Below are 20317 nucleotides of genomic sequence, written 5' to 3'. Positions count from 1 at the left end.
AATCTCTTGCCAACACGTCCCATTGGCAGAACCCAACTGGTAACCAAAGGGCAAGGGTGGGGTTAGCCTCCTTGGGGGTAGAGCAGTACTGGGAAGGGAAGAAATGGGACCTGCCAGGAGAGGGGGGCATGCCAGACATGATGGAGAGTTACCAGCACAGAGACTGAAGAAAAATAGCCCGGAAAGATGGAGAGCTTGTAGGTACTGGAATGCGTGGAGACACTTGCTGGAGTTCGGGGACCTTCCTATAAGGTGGCAGAATAAGGAAGGCAGGTGGTCAAGATAAGGGAGATTTTGATGACACCAAGCACATGACCCTCCTAAGTGCTCTTCTCCAGACTCCAGACCCTCCTAAGTGCTCTTCTCCAGACTCTACTCCAGAAGTAACTGCTGCACTGAGATCTCCCTCCTGGTGTCTCAGATGACACTGATACTGTGAGTTAAAGGCATTTGGTTCAACTGGCTCATTCCAGGCTCCCCTCTGGGTGTATTCTTAAAAGGCTCTCCTTTCCTCTGATACCACTACTGCCTGCTATCTCTCTAGAGCCCACACATGCTGTATCTTCAGAGTGAGACGAGGAAGAAGCAGAAACCTCCAAAAGCACTTCTGCCACTGCAGATCTTAAAGCTGAGGTTCTACTAGCTTTAAGCTAGTCGACCCACAGCAAACATCTGTCTGAAGCCCAGAATGCCAGATGTGGAAACAGGCGCCCTGCTTCAGTTGCTTTAGATGTCCTGACAAGAAGGCTAGAAAATCACTGTATCACCATTCCTCATTTAGGGATGCAGGAACTGAAGCCGAATAGTATTAAGAAAGTTGTCCAAGGTCACCCTTGAACAATCTGGCTGCAGAGCCCTTGCTTGGAGTCCTTTCTTTCATGTAACTCATACTCACTGAGCACCTAGAATGTGCCAGGTACAGCTGTGGACACTGGGAAATGAAAAACGAACAAGGCAGACAGATTCCCCTCCTTCCCAGAGTTCACAGTCTAGGTGGGGCGGACAGACTGCAAGCACAAAAGCAAGCATAAATCAATGTGAGCTTCTCCGATAGTGATCAGGCTCTTTTCCCAGAGCCTTGCCGGAGCCCTTGGACACACTCCGACGCCGAACTCCAAATATCCATGATCACAACACAGAACCCTGATTGTTAAGAAGGCAACACACCCACACAGCAGGCCCGTCTGCTGTGTTTGCGCTGCACCTCCCCACCAAGCCCTTGAAACGTGTTAAATCATCACTGCCATTCCACTGCAAGCACATTTCTCTTTTATTTTAATCCTATTATAGAAGTTTTGATAGCAACCTGCTGTTAGAGTACATCTAACTATGTTAAAGCTCCCCGGGCCCTGAACATGAAAGAACATCTTCAGAACACACGCTAGGACAGTCTACCTTGTTAGCATGGAAATGAAAATAAAAAGAGCTGCTCTGGGGCAAAGAGGTGGAGGCAGGTGTCCTAACACAAACACTGAGGACCATCTCTCCTCGTTCTCGCCTTCATGCTTCGGGTGGTGGAGGCCGGATGGTGAGGATCCTTTTCTGTATTCTGCCCGGTGCCTGGTGCTTGGTTTCGAGCCCTGATGACTAGTAACATAACTTGCAACCCTTGTAGCTAAAGGTCATCTCTGTTGCTTTTATGCCCGGGTTGCTTTTTGGTGCAAGGGAATCAGTAGCCGGGATAACCTACAGGTTCCCTCCGGAACTTCGAGGGTGTTTCATTAATGAAATGGAAATATATATAATTTAAATATGCAGGCTTTATCTGCAATTATGCAAATGGGAGCAGCCCCAGCATGGCCCGAGTAACAGCTTCCCAGAGAATATTGCGTTCACAGTCCTTAAATGAAGTTCCACTTGTGAGTTGCCACAGGAATGTGTATTTTGATTAATTATTTCACTCCAGAGAATAACAATACTCAGGTCACCCTTTCTTGGCAGTACAAATTAGAACACATCCAAGGCACCAGAGCCTTCTGGGTCTCAGTGTGCATGCCCAGGAGAATACAGAATGGATGCTGTAAATAAAATTAATAATTGAAGTCCCTCTGAATATAAGATGGATAGACTTGGTGGTGGTGGTGGTAGAGGCGACGATCATTGGCCAGCCTTCGTGTGTTCTGAAAGGCCAACCCCTGGGAAGACGGTATGTAACAGTCAGGTTCTCCTGGAAGGATGATGCCTTTTTTAGGAGGTTTTGGGCCTGTGGTCCAATGTCAGGTCTCAGTGTATGTTCAGGAGTCAATATAAAGAGTTAGAATCATTAACATCTTCTAAATATTGTTTATGGATTCTTTTTATACTAAGAACAAAAGTTGCACCAAGGAGATAAGAGCAGATTGTTCTCAAGAGAGTTTGGCCAAATCATCTCCATATAAGTGTGGGTGTGTGTGTGTGTGTGTGTGCGTTCAACCACAAGATTCCTCACTGGTATGGGAGGATACAACTCATCCCCTTAAAGAAAAACATACTGAGTCAATCCCTCAAACCGGGTGTTATATATTTAACAGCCACCCAGGCATGTGGCCTTCAGAAAGGACCCTGGCCTTACCAATACATTTGTCATGAACACAAGACCTGCATTTGCTCATTCGAGGCTGTCCTGCAGATGGGAGCATCTATTTACTTAATGACAAGCTCTCACTACTAATTGCACTTCAGGGACCCTGGGCTAAGTGTTAATGATTCCTAGAAGAAAAAAGGTATGGCCCCTGCCCTCAAGGAGCTCAGAATGTAGTAGAGGAAACAAAACACATGCAAGACCATAATACACAATAGAAAACAGAACTGCCCTAATAGGCTTATGCACAAAGAGTTACAGCAGTTGAGAAGATGGAGAATTATTTATAGCTGGAGGAAACAGAGAACTCTTCATGGAAGAGGTTGTATTTTAAATGAGGCTTGAAGAATAGATGGGATTTAGACATTGTTATGGACTGAATGTCTGTGTCCCCCGCAAATTCATACGTTGAAGCCTTAACCCGAACCCCCCATGAGAGTATTTGCAGGTGGGGCCTTTGGTGGGTAATTAGGCGTTGATGAGGTCATGAGCGTGGGGCTTAGGGTCCTTAGAACAGGAAGAACCCAGAGCTCGCTCTCTCTCCACCTTATGAGTACACAGCAAGAAGGCAGCTGTCTGCAAGTCAGGAACCAAATCTGCCAGACCTTGATCTTGGATTTCTCAGTCTCCAGAATCGCAAGAAGTAAATATCTATTGTTTAAGGCACCCAGTCGATGGTATTTTGTTCCAGCAGCCCTAGCAGACTAAGACAGACGTGGACAGTCAGGAAAATGAGCATCCCAGGAGAAGGACCAACGGAAGCAACAACCCAGAAATGGGAAAGTATGGGGCAGATTCAGAGAGCGGTTCAGCTTGTCTGCATCACAGGACTCGTGAAGCCTGGTAATCAAAGAAGCAACTGGGAAGGTAGATTGGGGTCAGATTGTGATAAGCCACGAATGCCAGGGGAAGGCATTTGACCCGACCCTGGAGAACGTGGAGCATAGTCAAAAATTATTTCAGCGAGAGAGTAACATGATCAGAGCTTCAACCCCCATCAACTCGACCATATTTTCACCTTAACAGGTAATGGTGGCAGCGAGCTGGCCCCAGAGTGCCAAGCTCACCTGCGTAAGGTCAGGCAGAGGGTTGCTTGTGTCCCCGCGCCTGAGCCGGGAGAAATAACCGCTTATTCAGGCTGTCAGTCACTGAGTCACTCAAAGCACCCTCTGCGTGGGAACGACAGTGAACACTTCTCCTACTCAGTACTTAGCAGCAGGATTTGCCCTGCCCCACAGCTGTCACCCGGGACCAGGACAAAGACGAAGCTTAAGAGGATCTGAGAGAGGAGTCTGTAGACGTTCCCATTTTTACTGGCTGTTTCCGTGAGCTTGGCTGACCGTGCTGGTCAATGCTGATTTTTTTCTGCATGAAATAGAAAAGCAGAACTCTGTTGATTTTGTGTTTTATGGCTGATCGATGGGGGTCAGAGTGAGGGCTTTGAGACATGCCGAGGGGGAGGAACCGTGCTGCTTTTGATGGCCTCATTCGTGTCGTGTCTTCTTCTGGGAAAGAGGAAGGTCAAGGTGAATCCCTCTTTCAGACTCAGATGACTCCGGCGACGTCACCCCTGGGCAGAAGAGGCAATGGCGCGGGCGTTTCCAGCCGGGCCGAGCGAGGCGAGGTGACATTTAAGGGCTTTGAAGAAAAGCTGCACTTTTAGCAGAGGGACCCCAAACTGCACCTGCGTTTCTGCAGGCTCTTCACTTGCTTTTTATATCCTTGCCGGCTGTCTCTGGAATTGCTGAAAGGTGGAAAATCTGCACATTTCTTAGGCATTTGGAAAGACAGCCAGGGCAGGGAAGAAAGGTGTGAGAACGAGGCTCTCCAGGAAGCAGGCCTTCAGCCAATCCTCATAATCTTGATTTCTGTAATACCATCACTAATAATAATAGCTGTTAAACAGCCTCTGTGCTAAATGCTTTACTTATGCCCAATCGCATCTGATCCTCGCAAGAACCTCTGAGGAAGCAATGATTGCTTCTACTTTATGGAAGAAATCGAAGCTCTGACAGGTTAAGCAGCTGGTCCAAGGTCACACAGAACGAACGTGAGCCCAAACCCTACGCTCTTAGTAACTGACCGTGATGCTGTCTCCTCCGCCTTACTCTTCTCACCTGTGTTATGGGGCTAACTGTGATAAGGATCAAAACCAAACTCAGAAAAAAAAAAAAAAAAAAAAAAAACCCAAACTCAGCCACAATGTGTGTCGACAGGCTTTGCCAACCATGAAGACTGGCAAATATACACCACCACTGCCCTTGAGTCCACTCTGCTCTCTTCTGTTAGGGACATGTAGGATTTAGATGCGAATGTGCTTCCAAAAGCCAAAAGGTGTTACCAACTGAAATGTTAATATCATGAACATTTCAAGAGTTGGGGAGCTTGTCCGCTATATGATATGCAGAAGTCAGGGAAGCAGAGAAGCAGGAGGGCCTACCCTGGGATCCCCAGAAAACATTTGACTAGGTAAGGAGGCTAAACGGCCTCATAAGCAAAAGCAAGAGGGAAGAGACACACGCAGAGATCCATCTGCTGCATTTAACAGACGGAGCAGAGACAGCATCGCCCTTCCCTTCCGCCAATGGAACCTTTTTCCGTTGTTCTGCCCCCTGCGCGGTTTGCGTGGAAAAGCAGCACAGTGTGGACATCATTAAAAGTGTCATGACTGGAGGCTGAAATGAGACACTGATCGTCCAATTAAGCAAGAGATTTCATAAACAAATGCAATTCATTCTGCCTGCAGCCTGACATTGCTGTCTGAGAACCTCTGCTGAAAATAATGTGTCTGCCTGTGTGTTCTGCTTAAGCTTTCGGATGCCGGAGAGCCCCACTAAGTCACGGGGAGAGAGGTCTGCAGATGGCTTGCTGCAGCCAAGCAGCAGTGAACGAGCCCCCGCCCCAAGCATCAGCCCCCTCTCTGCCCTCAGAAAGCCTCTGAACGTCCCAGTTGCTGTTAAACCGCCACGGCTCCAAAGCCACCGGTGCAGCCAACCGGAGCAATGGCCTCCCGAAAAATGACAGATTTAAAGGAAGAAATACCGCGCACTTGCTGGAGGCGAGTTATTTTAATATAATGCCGAGATGACAGCTCTCCACATTTAATCATCAGACTCCAGATTTTTTTGCCACGACATTAGAATCTCTCACAATTTGGGAGAAGGCTTCTTTTCCACCCATGCCTGACAGTTGCATATTGGCAAGAAATGTCTGTAAACTTCTCCAATTATTTTTAATAAAATGTAGATGGTTGTCTGCATAAGCCCTCTCTTTCCCAGCCGCTCCCGCCCACAGCCAAGGGTAGCAGTTGGCCATGCCTTCCGGGCAAGGCCTCCGTGGCTTTGTAGTGCTCCGCACGGTACTAACTTGCCACTCAGAAGGCTTGCCTCTCTCTTTGTCACCTGCTACTATGACCATTTCTTGTTTAATGGTGTCTGTGATCTGCAGCTGTCAGAGAGACAGTGCATTTGATCATCTGCTCCTAAGTGGACTGAAGCAGCCGGACGCCTCCCAATCACAAGCTCAGCTTCGTCTCAAGGTCTGGCAGCCATTGAAAGGGACATTTGCATAAGTCTCGAATTTGCTAATTCTTACAAGGTCCCCTAAGGTAGGTCTGTACCGTTCTCACACCCGTTTCTTCCTAACAGATGAGAAGCAGGAAGGGTGACACATTATATCTTAATTAAAGATACACAGCATGATAGGAGAACAGCCAGGACTCATACCCAGTGCAGAAGCGACTGTGCATTTCTTCTTTCCCAAAACTTTCAGTGGGTGTCTACCGTCTGGAGGCCCTGAGGATGCAAAAATAAATAAGACACGGGTCCTTCTCTAGAGGAGTTAACAAGGTAAAAGAACAGACAGACAGGTGAATAGATAACGTGAGCACATGTGAAAGGCAACACAATCCAGGTAAGCTCAAAGCACCATGGAAACGCTTCCACGACTTAGTGTGCCTGTGGGGTTGGGTGCAGACTCACGGAGACGACAGCTGAGCCGCGCCCTGCAGGATGCTCAGGTAGGCAGGGGAGGAAGGCTTCTGCCTGCTGACAGATAGAACCACACAAGCTAAAGCAGGAGACATGAAATAGCGTGGAGTGTTTCAAAAGCAGGGCATCACAGGAATAAAGACGCAGATGTAGAGAATGGACTTGAGGGCACGGGGAGGGGGAAGGGTAACCTGGGACGAAGTGAGAGAGTGGCATGGACATACATACACTACCAAATGTGAAATAGTTAGCTAGTGGGAAGCAGCCGCATGGCACAGGGAGATCAGCTCAGTGCTCTGTGACCACCTAGAGGGGTGGGACAGGGAGGGTGGGAGGGAGACGCAAGAGGGAGGAGATATGGGGATATATGAATATGTACAGCTGATTCACTTTGTTATAAAGCAGAAACTAACACACCATTGTAAAGCAATTATACTCCAATAAAGATATTTAAAAAAACAAAAGCAGGGCATCTTTAGGGAGGAAAGAGTCCAGGCCCCTGAATGGAGGGAATATCTGGGAGCTCAGCTGGAAAGGAGGATGGAGATCAGAAGATGGATGACTTTAGTGGTTTTCTAGTTACTGCTGATCTAACGCCTGCCCCAAAGGAGGCTGGAATAAGTTCTTGTATGTCAGCAACCCTTCTCCCCTGCCCCAAGAAAGGACAACCCAACCCACGGGGTGAAGTTGCTACTATCCTGTGTGATAAACCAACCAGGGTGCCTTCAAAGGGCAAAACAGCCACTGAGACTAAGGAACCCACTTCTGGCACCTGAGTAAACAGGAGAGAACTCTGCTTTCCTTAGAGGAACCTACAGACACTCAGCCTCTTCCTGGGCTCTGTTCAACAATTCCTCACCTGCCCATTAGCGCTTCCTTCACCTTCATTCACAGCCTTCTCTTTAACTGGAGTGTGGGCCTTTCAGAGAGAACAGGGCTGTCATTAGTACCCCGCCCTCATCTATCACCTGAAAGAGAAGCGCTGATATGCCTTCCCCGGAGGAGGGATGAATGGCTTCCAAGGAAGCAGTGCCCGGAGCCCCCAGAGCTGCCACCTCCCTCCCATCTCATTTTCACCTCTTTCTGAGGTGCAAAAGCTGGGATTTGAGAAGCACTGCTCTTGATAATAACAGAAGGCATTTTGCAGATCTGGGTTAGATTCTGGATTGTATTCTGGGTAAATAATTAGTGCTTCTTTCCAGCAGCCTGGGCTCCAAAGCTCCACTCACGAGAGACAAGTGAGGGGTGTTTGAGTCCTACTAAGGATGTCCCGAGAGATTAGCGACATTCCCCACTCTGTCATCAGCCGTGTTTGACACTGGGCACCTCGCCCAGCACCCCCGGCAGTGCTAATGGGCAATTCACGTACGGGGGCCCTCTCAGGATGTCTGGGCAGATCCTTGCTTTGCAAACGCAAATTAATGTTCCCAGCAAAGCACACGCCTGCTTCTGGGCGATGTACATGATCCAACTCTACAGCCTCTCGCACCTGTGCTGTCTTTGCAACTTCCCTTCCTTCCCTTTCGATGTGCTAAACTGAGATATAATCGAAGCTGAAAGAACCCAACTCTTTTACATGCGCTCCACTTCAAAGGAAACATACAATCTCGTGAGGTGACTGTATTTATTCTGCCACAGCTCAGTATGAGCACCACCATACCACCTCACCGCAGGTTCCAAATGACAAATTTTGAGGGCTATTGAACACGCTGAACGTTTTCAGAGCAGATCCGTGGAAAGGTACTTAGCACAGCTGTCTCGGTAATTGTGATACATTAGAGGAGTGTGTGGTGCTCGGCGGCCGGGGCGGTGGGACAGCCTGGGCTTGGGATTCGGCACCACAATCTGTGAAACCAGCAGGGAGATGGCTGCTTTATGAGCATCCCAAGCCAGGGTTTGCAGCTTAATCTTACTTGGTTCAGTGGATTTGTTTCCCCCATCAGGGGGTCACGAATAGAGAGCGGATAGAACCCGTGCTACAGTGATGCCTTTGAACCAGCCTGACATGCCTATCAAGTGGGCTGACCCCCACGGACATCGACGTGTCTGGAGAGTTGAAGGCAGGGTATGTGCACCCTCCAGGGTCCTTCTTAGTCTGGAAGCAGTTAGAGTGTTTCCCCTCAACCACCTTCACGGCCCCTACCCCATGCCTGCACCCTGCCCCTTGGCTTGACGATCCGACATATCAGCCAGGCTCCTAGGCATAAAAGGGATTTAACATTGCAACACACACAAGTTTTTTCCTTTAGTTCTTCATTTGGCTATGCATGTGTGAATGCCCTTGTGCTCCCTAATTGACTCAGGGAAGGGCCTGGCATGGAATAACAATAACAATCAAAAGTGACCATATAGCCCATGCTTACTAACTATGTGCCAGGCAGACACCAAGTGCATAATTTGTAATTGCCTTTTTACTCATAACTACTCTGTGATGAAGCTATGATTATTATCCCCATTTTGCAGATAAGCAAACTGAGGTCAGGAGAAATTATTAAGTAGACATTAATGACTGCAAAACTGTGTGTTTTTATAACGATACAATGACAATGGTGGGAATGGCCAGAGTTATTAAAGGAAATTATCTTCTGGAGCGGAGGAAAGAACTCAGATTGCAGAATCAGATAGTCCTGGAAATCCCAACTCCACTACTTACGACCTGTGAATTTTATACCATTTTCTAATGTATCTGGGCTTCAAAATAATTACATCTATGATTGATTTTTGTAAGCATTGCATATAAAAAAATATATGATGGCTTAGCACAGAGTAGGACCTCAAAAATACACACCTGTCCCTTTCTCTGTCCCTATCTCAGTCCCACATCTCATGAGCCACAGTCCACCCCGCCTCTACCAGGCATACGTTCCAAGACCCCCAGTGGATGTCTGAAACCACCGGTAGCACTGAACTCTACATATATAATGTTTTTTCCTATACATACATACCTATGCTAAAAGTTAATTTATAAATTAGACACAGTAAAAGAATATCTGAATTGCCAGCATCAGTACTCTTGTGCTTTGGGGCCATTATTAAATAGAATAAGGGTAACTTGAACACAAGCCCAGGGATAACAGAGACCATCAGTCTGATAACCCAGATGGCTACTAAGTGACTAACAGGCAGGACAAAGCGATGGTTCACGTCCCAGGTGGGATGAAGTGGGATGGCTGGAGATTTCATCATGATACTCAGAACAGCAACTTAAAACTTATAAATTGTTTATTTCTGGAATTTTCCACTTAATGTTTTCAGTCTGCAGTTGCCTGTAAGTGAAGCCACAGAAGGTGATACCCTGGGTAAGGAGAAGCTAATGTATTGCCTGCTGAATTGCTTGTGGTAACCCAGAGTCACTTTATGGTTATATCTCATTATTAAGATGTAAAAGTGAAAGTGGGGCAGGGTGGGGTATGGGCAAAATGCCTACACTCATCTCTACTCAGAAAGGGCGTAAAATAAGGGCATGAATCAACAAAATGCCTAGAATGATTTTCCGTGCATAAAAAATATTTACAGGGGAAAGCCTTAATTAACCAGGACCCAACTGTGGAATCGGTTAGCTAGTATTTCTTCTCTCTTGGCCTAAAGAATCATGAACCAAGAACAACAAAACAAACTTTCCAAAAATAGAACAGAACTAAAATAGAATAGGACGGTCTTAAAACAGCTACTTCCTAAAGTAATGAGCTCCCTGTCACTGGACATATTCAAGCAAAGGCTGGATAACCAACTGTAAGAGATGTTGTAAAGGAGATTAATGCATAAGCCAAGTGGTTTGTGAAGTCAGTGATTTTCAAACTTTTTAGCAGCAGAACATAAAAGAGAGAAAAGTCGAGCTGCTTGGGGTGAAGAGAGAGGGGAAGCTCTGATCCCTCTATGAAGGTGCCGAGGAGTCCCTGTGAAGTCTTAGGACTCAGGAATTAAGCCAATAAGAAAAGCCAGCATTTGCACAATATCTTGCAGTTTACAAAGTCTTCCTGTGCCTGCAGGTTATCTTTCAAGAGTATGTTACAGGTGAAGTTCAGACTAATACACATTGCGCTTTATGGGAGTATACATTTGATAGCCCAAGTAAGGTGAGCGTGACGTGATTAATTTGTAAGCAGAGGGATATCTTGTGGGGTGGGGAGGGGTGCGGTGCGTTTTCATTGCAAACCCAAAACAGGGGGAAGTAGTCTCCTAAAAAGAAAGAAGAATCTGGAGCCAAGTGACAGCTTGGCACTCAGCTTCCATATAGGCGAATGTTCCAGGCCCTGGGCACTACCAGACAAGCGTGGAAGGTGCAAAGCCCTAAGGTGAGATAAAGCATAGACGGGGCTTCCCTGGTGGCACAGTGGTTAAGAATCCGCCTGCCAGTGCAGGGAACACGGGTTCGATCCCTGGTCTGGGAAGATCCCACATGCTGCGGAGCAACTAAGCCCATGCGCCACAACTACTGATCCTGCGCTCTAGAGCCTGAGAGCCACAACTACTGAGCCCACATGCCACAACTACTGAAGCCCGCGTGCTCTAGGGCCCATGCTCCACAACAAGAGAAGCCACTGCAATGAGAAGCCTGTGCACAGCAACGAAGAGTAGCCCCCGCTCACCGCAACTAGGGAAAGCCTGCGTGCAGCAGTGAAGACCCAACGCAGCCAAAAAATAATTTCAAATAATAATAATAAGCACAGACAGAGGCTCCAAAGATTCAAGGATCCAAGTGGGTAGGAGATTGAACTCATTAAAACTAAGGATAACATCTAGATTTTTGGCTTCAGTAACTAAGGAGTTGGTGGTTACATTATTGACATGGAAACAACTAACAGTATCAGTGGAGGGGGCGTTAAGAATTCTATTCTTTTCTTTTGACACTGAAGTGTTTTATTTAGATTGTTAAAACTAGAAATATAAGATGAAGAATTCTATTTTGGAAATATGATAGATCAGATATCTATTAGGTACTCAAAAGTATAAATGATAGAAGATTCTTTCTTTCTCTTTCAACCTACTTAGAGGCCATCTTCCATAGGATGGCCTCCAAGAGTCTTCATTTTTGGATGCGGGATAAAACTAAGGATCCACACGCAAAGTGACTCTGAAATATACTCTGGCCCCGTAGCCAAGCTCTTCCTATAGACACAGGTACTAACAGGGGATGGACTGGAGGCTTAGTTGAGGACTTGAGGTTGCTGAGTCCTCTTACAGCTGTGCGATTCATCAGAGGTTCAGTTTCAGGGGGATCGTGCCAATCCCAGGGCTGCTAAACATCAGGCGGCCCCCTCCTGCAGCCGTGAGGCAAAGTTGGTAGCATGCTCAAAAGCAGCCGCGGCTTTGTTCTTACAGAAAAGCATCATAAGCTCAGCTCATAAGACTCATCAGCCGTATCCTTTCCCATTGCTATTCATGCGTAATTGAGCAGGGCGCCGGGGACCGTCTGCCTAACCTTGAGGTTATGATGCAGAGATGCAAACACACCCCATTAATACGTAAACCCAAACTCGTCACTTGGAACATGGAAAACTGCCTGCGAAAGGGTCGAGGCATATGTCTTTCTGACTAAGAAAAAATGTTATTTGAGGTATTTGGAGCAAGGTATATGTGTGGAGTGTTGCAATATTCCCAGCACTGCCCCCGACCCCTGTGTTTTTATGCTCATTTTCAGGATGTGAGTCCATAGGAATGAAGAGCCATAATAGAAGCCACTGATGAAGGAAGATTGGTGCTTCTAAAGGGCATCACCCCCAAGAAGCTCTGAATTAAATACAAGAGAGGAAATGAACATTGGGGTGCGTGTATCTTTTTGAATTATACTTTTCTCTGGACATATTGCCCAAGGGTGGAATTGCAGAATCACATGGTAACTCTATTTTTTGTTTTTTTAAGGAATCTACATACTGTTCTCCATAGTGGCTCTACCAATCCGAAGAAAACTGTAATTCAAAAAGATACATGCACCCCTATGTTCATAGCAGCACTATTCACAATAGCCAAGACATAGAAACAACCTAAGTGTTCAACAGATGAGCAGATAAGGAAGATATGGTACTTATATACAATGGAAATAATGCCATTTGCAGCAACATGGATGGACTTAGAGATTATCATACTAAGTGAAGTAAGGCAGACAGAGAAAGGCAAATATCATATGGTATTGCTTATATGTGGAATCTAAAGAAAGAAAAAAAGATACAAATGAACTTATTTACAAAACATAAAATACAAATGTATGGTTACCAAAGGGGAAAGGGAGGGGAGGGATAAATTAGGAGTTTGGGATTAACATATACACACTACTATATATAAAATAGATAACCAACAAGAATCTACTATATAGCACAGGGAGCTATATTCAATATTTTGTAATAAAGCTATAAGGGAAAATATCTGAAAAAGAATTTATATATATACGTAAATATATATTATTGAATCATTGTGCTGTACACCTAAAACTAACACAACATTGTAAAGCAACAATACTTCAATTTAAAAAAAATAACAAGGGAGGAAATTACTGTACTTACTCCATTCTAAGAGAATAAATTGACCAGCCTGTTGAAAGATATAAATCCCGTTCATGTGAAAGTTGCAGACACGTATCTTCATGGCTATCTGTGGTTGATTTGAAGTTATTTATCAAACCAAATCAATCCAACTGATAACCAGACTACTTCTTTCACCAGAAATATTTCAGATTTCTACTCTCTTTCAAGAATGTAAGCTCTTTAAACTCCTAAGTGATCAAGTTCCTCATGACAGAGGATTATTAATTCTGATCCTTTTACAATTTGGAACTTCAATGAAATCTTCCCATTTGTCACCTCTTTAACCCAGCACAGATTTGACGCCTCTCAGATTAATTTTGGTGATGAATCCGATTTCAAAGAACATTCATTCAAAGTTGAACCCATGCACCTGCTAATGTATTTCGGTACTTTTACTAATAGCTTTAGAGAGCTTTTTAATTTATATTTCACTGTATATTAAGATATCCTCCTTCAGTTTGCCTGCATCTCCGTGAGAACATTTTTCATATTTCAGACTGACACCAAACACTAGAACTAAATGGACGAGATAATTTTAAATATTATGCAAATACCCACGCAGGTCAGGTATTTTAATATTTTCTCATCTCTAATTTATTTCTGTACTTGTTGAATGTGGCTTCTCATATGTCCTTTTAAGTATCTTCTTAATTTTAATGACATTTTAGAAAATTATTTGAGTCTGTTCTGTGTGTAGAAGTTTTTATGAAATGGGAAAAGGCCATGGGGGTAATGAAGTAGAAACTATTCTGGCTTGGAGTTTTTAGCACAATAAGGACACATAATGCTGCTATCAGTATGTTCACTGATCTTGGGCAAATCACTTAACTTCTATGTAAAATGGATCGAATGATGCTCATCTCATCACCACCCACCCAACTCTCCCAAGACAAACTTCAGAGTCATCATCTCTTCAGTCCTCTCCCACGTGGATCAATGGAGCCAAGGGAGAAAGATGCTGGGGGATCTGGGGCAGGGGCGGGGGACGTTGAGGATGGGACACAAGGATTATTAGCATCCTATAACTTCTGCCCAAGAGGAGGGGTATGTTTCCAAGAACTACTCTTTGAGTCACAGTAAATACAGCCTTTAAGTTCTCTACCAGTTCTCCTGTCCCCACTATTTTTCAGCTCCACCCACATTACTTCACCCTTATGGTCCCTTTCCTGGCTCAAAGCTTGTATCACCCTGATGGCTGCCTCAGCTTCCTACTTGGTCTTTCTGCCACAACTCTCTTCTCCTAAAACCATCAGGTTCCTTCAGACCATTCACCTGCCAACAAACAAACCCACCCTTAGTGGCTTCCTTCCCTACAGGAGAGTCAGTTCAATTCAACAGTAGTTTCTTGAATATCTCCCAAATGCCAGGAACTTCTCAGCTACACCATGAAAGACCTTCAAAAGCTGCTTGCTGGATCAAAGTTGAGAACCAGATGCACAGGCACAAGGCAGACACCCGCTCACCAAGTATGTGTTTTCATTAATTTATATGTATTCAAAGATTTTTTTTTAATTGACAAAAGAAAGGGGAAGAAAACAGTGCATTAATAATGGTGCCTGGGGCTTCCCTGGTGGCACAGTGGTTGAGAGTCCACCTGCCGATGCAAGGGACACGGGTTCGTGCCCTGGTCCGGGAAGATCCCACATGCCGCGGAGCGGCCGGGCCCGTGAGCCACGGCCTCTGAGCCTGCGCGTCTGGAGCCTGTGCTCCGCAACAGGAGAGGCCACAGCAGTGAGAGGTCCGAGTACCGCAAAACAAATAAAAAATAAAAAATAATGGTGCCTGTGCGATAGTGGAAGAGATAAAGTCAGAGGAGGGAATGAGATGGCAAATCTCTTCCCTTTATGAGCCCTAATGAGGGAAGAGTTTAGGATATAAGCTGAAGTGTGTTCAGGGGAGTCTATAAGATTCTGGTCCTGAGAAACATAGCCCCATAGCTCTCTCTCTCTCTCTCTCTCTCTCTCTCTGTGTCACACACATACACACACACACACACTCCCATGAAATGGAGTAGAAAAGACCCTGCTCTATCCGCACTCCCCCTTCCCAGTCACAGATCATGGGGCAGGTTTGTGTCCCTGAGAGTTGAGGGTGGCTGCCGCCGAGGTGCCCCAGCTCAGGCAGAGTGTTCTGATGGAGGCACGGTCAGCGGTGGAAAGCTCAAGAAACCTTGATGAGAACACCAGAGCATAAAGTGGAAGCAACCAATCCTGAGTCCAGATGAGATAGATGCCTTGCTGGGGGGGAGGGGGTGCTCAGAAATACCTGGGGGAGACTTTGGGCATGTCCTAAAGGATAAGATAGCAGTGAAAAGCCCCCAGAATCAAGACAGTAAATGCTAACACGACCCCATTATACTCACCAGCAGGTAAGGTCTGGGACATCCCCGTGGGAGGATCATCTTCCTCCACACGGCACCCCCAGCATCTCATGGATAACCTGTGTCCCAGGGACCTGGACCACTGTGCTCACATGCTTCTGGGTCTTCTTCCTAGAGCACCTTTCCCTTCCTCTGTGGCTGGTGACATCCCACTCAGCCTACAAGGTACCTTATTTGCCAGCTCCTCCATGAAGTCCTCCCTCCACCCCATATCATCACTCCTCCCCCAAAACCTCTAGGCAGAATCACTCACTCTCTCCACTGCGCCCCCTACCACTTGGTACATACATTGCACTTTTTAATTATATTCTTAGTCACTGTTTTTATGGCTACTCTCCCACTAGGTTCAAAGGCGGAGGCCAGATTTATTTCAATGTTTTATGCAATCAAAGGGCAACCTGAGGTCTGGCCCTATACATATCCAGTTTCCCTTACTTCCTGCCCCAAAGGCCAGGATTCTGCACCTCTCTGTCCTGTTGGTTCCCACATTCTCTTAGGTTAATCCCCACTGGGACTCTCAGCACAGTCACCCACCTCCTCCATGAAACTGTGATGTCCCCAGTGCCCATCCAGTGGTTGTACATGACAGGCACTCAGTAAACATTTATTAAATGAAGGAATTCCTTGAATGACTAAATGACAGAACAAATAAGAATTGGAAAAAAGAATACGTGCCATGTTTCTTCTTGGCATGAGTTTCTGTGAACATTCACAAATAACTAGTAAAGTTTCAATGAGAAAAAAATGTATTTGTTAGAAATGACAAATCCCTCTCATGCTTTTTTAAAAGCAATTCAAATGCCAGCTTTGTGGTTTTGTCTGTGTGACCTCAGGCCAGTCACTTCCCCTTCACTTATCTGTAAAGAGGAGACTCGTCCCTTGGCTAGAATTTACAAGGAATTGTGTTAGCCACTTTAATTGCATTGTCTCATTTAATCCTCAGTAATTCCGTGAAGAGTTTAATTCCATTCAAGAGTGTAAATAATCTGCTCAAGGTCACACAGCTAATAAAGCCCTGGAAACCCGAGCCTAGGTATTCCTGATGCAGATGCCCAAATGCTCAAATTACCCTGTCTCCTTTAAGATGCCTTCTGTCTCTAACTGTCATAAATTCTGTCATGTTAAGAAACATCTACGGCCTCGAACATCATGTGCCAGACCAGTTGTGAGCCCCTTTCCTCCTCCTACAACTAAATAAGTTTGTGAAGAAAACGTATCCTATTGCATGATGTTTGTAAATTAATATGCAGTTTCCTCCTTTGTCACACGGGGGTCACATATGGAACACTAATGTTTCAATCCTTCCTTGAACATGCACTTTGGAACATGCACTTTGGAACATGCACTAATGACCCACTTTAATGGGTCATTAAAGAGGGAACAGGTGGAAAAAAACCCATGTGTTCATCGAATAGATAAATGGATAAATAAAATGTGGTGTATACACACGATGGAATATTACTCAACGCTAACAAGGAAGGACATTCTCGCACATGCTACAATGTGGATGAACCTTGAGGACATGATGCTAAGTGAAATAAGCCAGTCACAAAAAAGACAGACTGTATGATTCCACGTGTATGAGGGAGCTTGAATAGTCAAACCCATCGAGACAGAAAGTGGAATGGTGGTTGCCAGGGGCTGGAGGAAAGGGGAATGGAGCGTCGTTTAATGGGGACTGGGTTTCAGATCTGCAAGATGCAAAGTGTTCTGAAGATGGATGGTGGTGATGCCTGCACAATAATGTGAATGTACTTAACACTACTGCAGTATACACTTAAAAATGGTTAAGATAGTAAATGCGTATTTTACCACATTTAATGTTTAAAAACATTAAAACAAACGAGTATACCAATTACTCAAAACAGGGGGCGATAAAAGCCACCTCCAAAATTCCTATGATCATCCTCTATTTAGCAGGAAACAGCTATCACTTGACAGAGCTGTGAGAGCTTGGATGAGGGGCAGGGGGGGTTAGACAGGGGATAGATCCTCACAGAAGGAATCTGGGCAGATGCAGGAGCAGCAGGAAGGCCTCAGGGAGGAGGGATTTCCCCAGGTTTGGTTTTTTATGTTTTTTCGGGGGGTGGGGGTTTGTGGGTTTTTTAGAATTAAACAGTTACTGAGGTACCTGAAATATTTTTTAAAAAAAAAAAAAAGGTAGTTGGTTCAGGAACTAAGTTTTCTTTCTACTTTTCTCTGTTTCTCAGTAAATAACTAGATGTGTGACTCTGAGCAAGCCACTTAACCTCTCTGGATCTCCATTTCTTTATGTAAAATGGGAGAGAAGGGGACACGGTGGCATTTAATTTTCCTCCCAGCCATAAAATCCTGATTCTATGACAAATTACCCTGTTTCTACTCCCCTCCCACCGCCAAACCAGCCCCACCACCACACAAAATATAATTTAAACTTATCTTTCTTCCTTCCAATACTTCAAATTTTCCTCAGGCAAATTGTCTCATTAAATGGAAAATATTTTTCTACATCATGAGAAGTATGGTTTGGGGGGGCGTTTTATTTTTTGGCCTAAGATGCATCCTTTTCATTAATACAACCACATACTTTGTGTCAGTTTCAATGATAAAGGGAATCACCAAATTATCTCCCTGCTCACATTCCTCTTCCTCCAAAGTCACCAATTACTTCATTACCCTGGAGACTTGCTTCAAGAAAGAAGGAGTGTGATAAGATGAAATGTTTTTCTTTCTAAACTCCTTTGTAACTTGAAAGGAAATAAATTGTACTAAGAAATCCTTTCACTTATGGCAGTTTTTGCAACAGAACTAAACTTTCCATGATGAGAAGCCAAGCATAAAGCAGTATTAAATCAGGGTCAATAAGGCTTAGCAAGAGCAAATGCTCAGGGCAACCCCTGAGTACAGCTCTTCTCAATCTGAAGACCTGTGAACTAAAGACAAAAATGATCTGCCCCACACACTCAACATACAATAATAATACCAGAGTATTATAACTGTGATAGACACTGTCATTCAAAAGTGGGGGTCAGAGGGTCAGGGTGGGGGACATAAGGGAAAAAGAGTCACATAGCAGTCACTGGTCCAAAGCAATTCTGAAATTCATTTGGGCATATATTGCCAGTTCCTTGATTAGGGCTCAGTTCTGGGAGTGGTTTTCTAAGGCTCTTGGTTTTACCCTCTGGAATTTTGTCTCCTCTCTCTTGGTTATTATTGCGAGCTTTCTTTTCCACAAGAAATGGTCCATGTTTGCAAGTAAGCAGCAGTCTCAGCCTGCTTCCCGCCTACAAAAGATTAGGGACCCAGAGTCTTTCTTCATTTGAACTACATCCATCCATTATACTCCAAGCTTATGATGCTTCTGTCAATACAATTCTCTTAAAGATCTTTGGGCTTCCTATGAACAGTAGTGGGACTCACTCCACTAGACAAAACTCCACTCAGAAATCTTTTTGATGTAGGCCCCAGTCTGTCTTGTGCTGAAAATCAGGGAGCTGAGAAATAACACCCTTAAGATTCTAAGAAAATTTTTGTCTAATTCTAATGGTCTATAAAGTGCACCCTTAAATCTTTCTGAAATCTTAAAAATGTGCCCTATAGCTGTGCCCTTAAGATAATCTTTATCCTGAGATCAGCTCTGATAGATATTGAGAGGCTTTGCATTATGGAGAGGCTGAAAATAAGATACACCTTTATTTTTACACTTAGTAAGCTCTGGATCCTTTATATTTTCTCTAATTTCTGCTTGAAACTGAAAAAGTTCCTTCTTAGTATCTTTCTCTTTCTCACTCTTATATAATATTTTATCATACACAGTTAAAAATAACCAATTAGCACTTTTGACATTCTTTCTGAAAATCTCCTTATGCAGGTTTGCTCTTTAATTAGGTACATTTCCTATTGTCCATGTTACGCCAGGCAACAGTTACCCTACGTTTTCTGCCACTATGTAACACGAGTTGCCTTTCCTCCAGCCTCTAGTAATAGCCCCTTCCCTGTCCTTCCAGTTGCATCAACAATTCCTTTGAGGATCTTCCAGGCTCCTCCTACCTCTGAGTCCCAAAGCTGATGCCACGTGTTTTAAGGTTTTGTTTCAATCATATCCTACTTCTAGGTATTATTTTCTGTTCCATTTGTCTATTTTTGTATAACTGACCACCCCATAACTTAATGTCTTAAAGTAATTTATTCTTGGATCTCACAGCTCTGCAGATTGACCAACTTCAGCTACACAGTCCTTGCTTGGGGTCTCTTGCACAGTAGCAGTTAAACAGTGGCAGGGCTGAAGCCATTTGAAAGCTTGGCTGGGCAAGATCTCCTAATGACCCATTCACTCTTACATCAGGCATCTCAGATTCTCTTTCTTTCTCTCCCTCTCCCTCTCTATCTCCCCCACGCCTTCTCTCTCTCCTAGAATATATCCTCCAATGCCTCTCCACGTGGCATGATTCTCTTATAGCATGGTGGTCTCAGAGTAATTTCACATCTTAACAGTGAGGTTCTCAAAGGGCACATCCCAAGAGTGAGTGTTCCAAGAGGGCAGGTAAGCAGCAAGACTTACGCCTGAGCCTCAGAAATCACACAGTGTCAAAGCAGATGTGCCCTATTGGTCAAAAGTGAGTCACAGGGCTCACTTTTGTTTTCAAAGGGGCAGGACAAAAATACTAGGGGGCACGATTCATTAAAGGCACACCTTTGGGGACTAATACGGTAAAACCACTGAAAAACAAAGAGAAAACTCTACAAAACAGTCAAATAAACTATGACATATTACCCTCAAAGGACCAACAAGAGGACTAATGCTGGCTTTTCAAAAATAAAATGATAGCATCCAGAAGATAATGGAATAACATTTTTATTTTTTTTAATTTATTTTCCTTTTTTTTTT

The sequence above is a fragment of the Delphinus delphis genome, chromosome 18 (assembly GCF_949987515.2).
Source record: "Delphinus delphis chromosome 18, mDelDel1.2, whole genome shotgun sequence".
NCBI lineage: Eukaryota > Metazoa > Chordata > Mammalia > Artiodactyla > Delphinidae > Delphinus > Delphinus delphis.
The sequence above is the reverse complement of the archived record's forward strand: the minus strand, read 5'-3'. Positions refer to the sequence as shown.